This window comes from Saimiri boliviensis, chromosome 11 (genome assembly GCF_048565385.1).
Source record: "Saimiri boliviensis isolate mSaiBol1 chromosome 11, mSaiBol1.pri, whole genome shotgun sequence".
Lineage (NCBI taxonomy): Eukaryota > Metazoa > Chordata > Mammalia > Primates > Cebidae > Saimiri > Saimiri boliviensis.
The window spans coordinates 9395594-9400692 of record NC_133459.1 but is presented as its reverse complement, the minus strand read 5'-3'; the positions used below and the strand labels follow the sequence as shown (position 1 = coordinate 9400692).

General features: G+C 46.0%; 1 pseudogene; it reads left to right on the top strand.

The window, feature by feature from the left end:
- Positions 1–331: 331 nt before the first annotated feature.
- On the top strand, positions 332–2053 carry LOC104651405 (palmitoyl-protein thioesterase ABHD10, mitochondrial-like; annotated as a pseudogene).
- The last annotated feature ends 3046 nt before the right edge of the window (positions 2054–5099 follow it).

The window sequence follows — 5099 nt, the reverse complement described above, 5'->3', positions numbered from 1 at the left end:
GCACAGTCAGTCTGGGAAGCAGTACCCGGCCCTGCCCTCAGCCAGCTCCCAGGGCTCGCTCTCCTCCCGAGGCCAGAGCCACTGTGGAGAGTGCAGGACGCGGAGCCCCTCTCTGTGCCACCCACTGGCTATTCCTCACAGGCCCTCATTGCTGAACCACACAAGACAAATGCACAGACCCCTTCGCCCAACTGGACAGTGAGTAAAGTCTGAAGCATCCGCTCAAGCCTACTACAGATGACCAGTGTCCAAGGTAAGGCTCTAAACTGAAGTAATGTACCCCAAAACTGACAGCACTTTCTAGAAGGGAACATACTTGTTTTCAGTTTTCCCAAGTCCTGGTTTACACCTTCACAAGGCAAATCTCAATTGTGAATTTAACTTGTCAGTTTTTCTGCTTATGTTAAAATCCTAGGTAAGATCAGCATGGCCTGCTGGCCAGAGGCTTATACATCGTATGTTGCTTCATCTTTTATTTTTGTACCAAAATAATTCTCACAAGTGACACTAAAATTTTGAGTTGCAGATGAGACAGTCACAGCAGCTCAGCCAGCTTTTGTTTTTGAGATGAGTCTTGCTCTGTCACGCAGCCTGGCCTGCAGTGGCATAACTTCAGCTCACTGCAACCTCCACAGAGATCGAGACCATCCTGGCTAACATGGTGAAACCCCATCTCTACTAAAAATGCAAAAATTGGACAGCTGGGAAGATGGCGGTTGCACGCATGGTCACTGTGGCGGCCTGGGTACCTTTTCGGAGCTGGAGCTGGGGAGCCGTCCCCATTGGTCCCTACCGGGGCCTCAACACGCTGCTTGCACCAAAGCCTCAGTGGGTGCCATGGTGGCTACCAACTTGCAGGCAAAAGACATCATTCTCTTTCCTTAATCGACCAGACCCTCCAAACCAGGCTTATAAGAGGCTAAAAGGCTAAAGTCCAGGAATTTTATCTTCATCCCTAGCTATATTTCTAATATGAATGGTACAACAGCATTGGCGATGGAGGAGTTTTGCAAATCTCTAGGTCACACCTACATAAGGTTTGATTACTCAGGAGTGAGAAGTTCAGATGGTAACCTGGAGGAAAGCACGCTGGGGAAATGGAGAAAAGATCTTTCTATAATTGATGACTTAGCTGAAGGGCCACAGATTCATGTTGGATCTAGCCTTGGGTGGTGGCTTATGCTTCATGCTGCAATTGCACGACCAGAAAAGGTTATGGCTTTTATTGGTGTAGCTACACCTGCAGATGGCTTAGTGACACAGTTTAATCAGCTTCCTGTTGAGGCAGAAAAGGTGTGTGGAGCATGCCATCAAAATACCATGAAGGGCCGGGCGCGGTGGCTCACGCCTGTAATCCCAGCACTTTGGGAGGCCGAGGCGGGTGGATCACGAGGTCAAGAGATCGACACCATCCTGGTCAACATGGTGAAACCCCGTCTCTACTAAAAATACTAAAAATTAGCTGGGCATGGTGGCGCGTGCCTGTAATCCCAGCTACTCAGGAGGCTGAGGCAGGAGAATTGCCTGAACCCAGGAGGCGGAGGTTGCGGTGAGCCGAGATCGCACCATTGCACTCCAGCCTGGGTAACAAGAGTGAAACTCCGTCTCCAAAAAAAAAAAAATACCATGAAGGAGTTTATCACATTCAGTACAGTTTAATTAAAGAAACTGAAGACCACTGCTTGTTACACAGCCCAGCCCCTGTGAGCTGCCCTCTAAGATTGCTCCATGGCAGGAAGGATGATGTGCCTTGGCATCCACCGAGTCCTCAGCACAGACGCGGATGTCATCCTCGAAAAACACAGTGACCGAATAAAGGAAAAAGCAGACATTCAACTTCTTGTTTACACTACTGATGACTTAATTGACAAGCTTTCAACTATAGTTAACTAGTATCACGTTTAGTTGGTATGTAAACTAATGCATACAGAAGATTGAAAGAGGGATAGCAAATGAAGGATGCTGATACTTTAGGTTTCTCTTTTACCACTATTTTGTAAATATCAGATGAGTATTTATTTAATGATGTATTTGCATAATAACACAAATTGTGAAGGACCAACTACTGTCTAGAAAATTTTCTCCTTCCTTCAGTCCTTGATTTTTTTCATTAAAGTATTTCCTATTTTTTTATTCAAGAAAAGTTTACCTTTCTTATGTTTCTGTTAGCTATGTAAGCTCTTAATTGCATCCTTTTCTAATTAGGATTATTAATAAAGCATGAATATTTTGTTTTTCTTATAGATGGAAATTTGTAACATTCTGATTTTAAAATGCAATTCGCAAAATATAGGCAAATTTTTTTTTTTTTTTTTTTTTTTAGACGGAGTTTCGCTCTTGTTACCCGGGCTGGAGTGCAATGGCGTGATCTCGGCTCACCGCAACCTCCGCCTCCTGGGTTCAGGCAATTCTCCTGCCTCAGCCTCCTGAGTAGCTGGGATGACAGGCACGTGCCACCATGCCCAGCTAATTTTTTGGTATTTTTAGTAGAGACGGGGTTTCACCATGTTGACCAGGATGGTCTCGATCTCCTGACCTCGTGATCCACCAGCCTCAGCCTCCCAGAGTGCTGGGATTACAGGCTTGAGCCACCGCGCCCGGCCTTTTTTTTTTTTTTTAAAGACGGGGTTTCACCACGTTGGTCAGGCTGGTCTTGAACTCCCAACCTCAGGTGATCCACCCACCTTGGCTTCCAAATTGCTTGGATAACAGGCATGAGCCACCACACCCGGCCAGGAACTTTTTATCGAAGTAAATTTGAAATGATTGGAGAAACTTCAGAAGCATAATAAAGTTCACAATAAGGATAATACTTCATAATATATAAAATATAATTATATGTATGTTATATATATATGTTATATAAGCTGCACATTATATTCAAACTTAAAATTAAGGCTTTACTTTTTTTTTTTTTTTTTTTGAGACGGAGTTTCGCTCTTGTTACCCAGGCTGGAGTGCAATGGCATGATCTCGGCTCACCACAACCTCCGCCTCCTGGGTTCAGGCAATTCTCCTGCCTCGGCCTCCTGAGTAGGTGGGATTACAGGCACGCGCCACCATGCCCAGCTAATTTTTAGTATTTTTAGTAGAGACGGGGTTTCACCATGTTGACCAGGATGGTGTCGATCTCTTGACCTCGTGATCCACCCGCCTCAGCCTCCCAAAGTGCTGGGATTACAGGCTTGAGCCACCGCGCCCGGCCAGGCTTTACTTTTTTTTAAAGACCCAAAACTACAGCGATGCAAGGAGCTATTTCTAAATTTTGGCTTATGTGTCATATATTTAAATGGGAAATTTCATCTAAAACACTGAGGTAGCATTTTAATATTCTGATTGGTAAAACTAAAGAGGAAATTGATCTTTACATATTAAAAAAAAAAATTAGCTGGGCTAGCCAGCGAGCACCTGTAGTCCCAGCTACTTGGGAGACTGAGGCAGGAGAATTGCTTGAACCAGGGAAGCAGAGGTTGCAGTGAGTCAAGATTGCACCACTGCACTCTAGCCTGGCAACAGAGTGAGACTCTGTCTAAAAAAAAAAAAAAAAAAAAAAAAAAAATTAGCCAGGCGTGGTAGCACATGCCTGTAATCCCAGCTACTCGGGAGGGTGAGGCAAGAGAATCACTTGAACCCGGGAGGCAGAGGTTATGGTGAGCCGAGATCACACCATTGCACTCTAGCCTGGGCAATAAGAACAAAACTCTGGCTCAAAAAAAAAAATTAAAATTTTTTTTTAAAAAAATGACGGTTTCAAGAAGGTAGCAAACTTTGAGAGGTGGAGACGGGAGGATCACCTAAGCCCAGGAGTTCAAGAACAGACTGGGCAACATAGTAAGACCTCATCTCTACAAAAAAACAATTTTTAACTTAGCCAGGCATGGCAATGCACACCTGTAGTCCTGGCTACTTAGGAGGCTGAGGGAGGAGAATCACTTGAGCCCAAGAGTTCAAGACCAGCCTGGGAAACATGGCAAACCCCATTTCTACAAAAATTAGCTGGACGTGGTGGTGCACACCTGTGGTCCCAGCTACTTGGGGGGGCGGGCAGAGGTAGGAGGATCCCAGAGCGTGGGAGGTCAAGGCTGCAGTCAGCCAAGATTGCGCCACTGCACTCCAGCATGGGTGACAGAGTGAGACCTTATGAAAAAAAAAAGAAAAGAAAAGAAAAGAAAACCTAGTCAGGTGTAGCAACACACACTTGTAGTCTCGGGCACTTGGGAGGCTGAGGCAGGAGGCCTTCTTGAGACCAGGAATTCATGGCTGCAGTGAGCTGTGATCATGCCGCTGTATGGGTGACAGAGTAAGAGCGCATCTCCAAAAACAAAAAAGGCCGGTGCAATGACTCATGCCTATAATCCCAGCACTTTGGGTGGCTCAGGCAAGAGGATCCCTTAAGCCCAAGAGTTCGAGACCAGCCTGGGCAACATGGCAAAACCCTACCTCTCCAAAAAAAAAAAAAAAATAATTGGAGGTGGTGGTGCACACCTGTGCCCCAGCTACTTGGGGAGCTGAGGTAGGAGGATCATCTGAGCATGGGAGGTAGAGGCTGCAGTGAGGGAAGACTGAGCCACTGCACTCCAGCATGGGTGACAGGGTGAGACCTTGTCTCAAAAAGAAAAAAAATAAGAAAACTTAGCCAGGTGTGGTAACATACATCTGTAGTCTTGGGTACTTGGGAGGCTGAGGCAGGAGGATTGCTTGAGTTCAGGAACTCGTGGCTGCAGTGAGCTGTGATATACCACTGTACTGCAGCCTGGATGACAGAGCAAGAGCCCATCTCAAAAAAGAGAAGAGAAGAAAAAAAAAAAAAAAAAGCCAGGTGCAGTGACTCACACCTATGATCTCAGCACTTTGGGAGGCTGAGGCAGGAGAATCACTTGAGCCGAGCCCAGGAGTTTGAAATCAGCCTGGGAAACATGCTGAGACCCCATCTCTATTAAAAAAAACCTAAAAAATTAGCTGCGCATGGTAGCGCATGCCTGCAGTCCCAGCTACTAAGGAGGCTGAGGCAGGAGGATCACTTGAGCCTAGGAGGTTGAGGCTGCAGTGAGCCATGATCGTGTCACTACATTCCAGCCTGGGTGACAGAGTGAGATCCT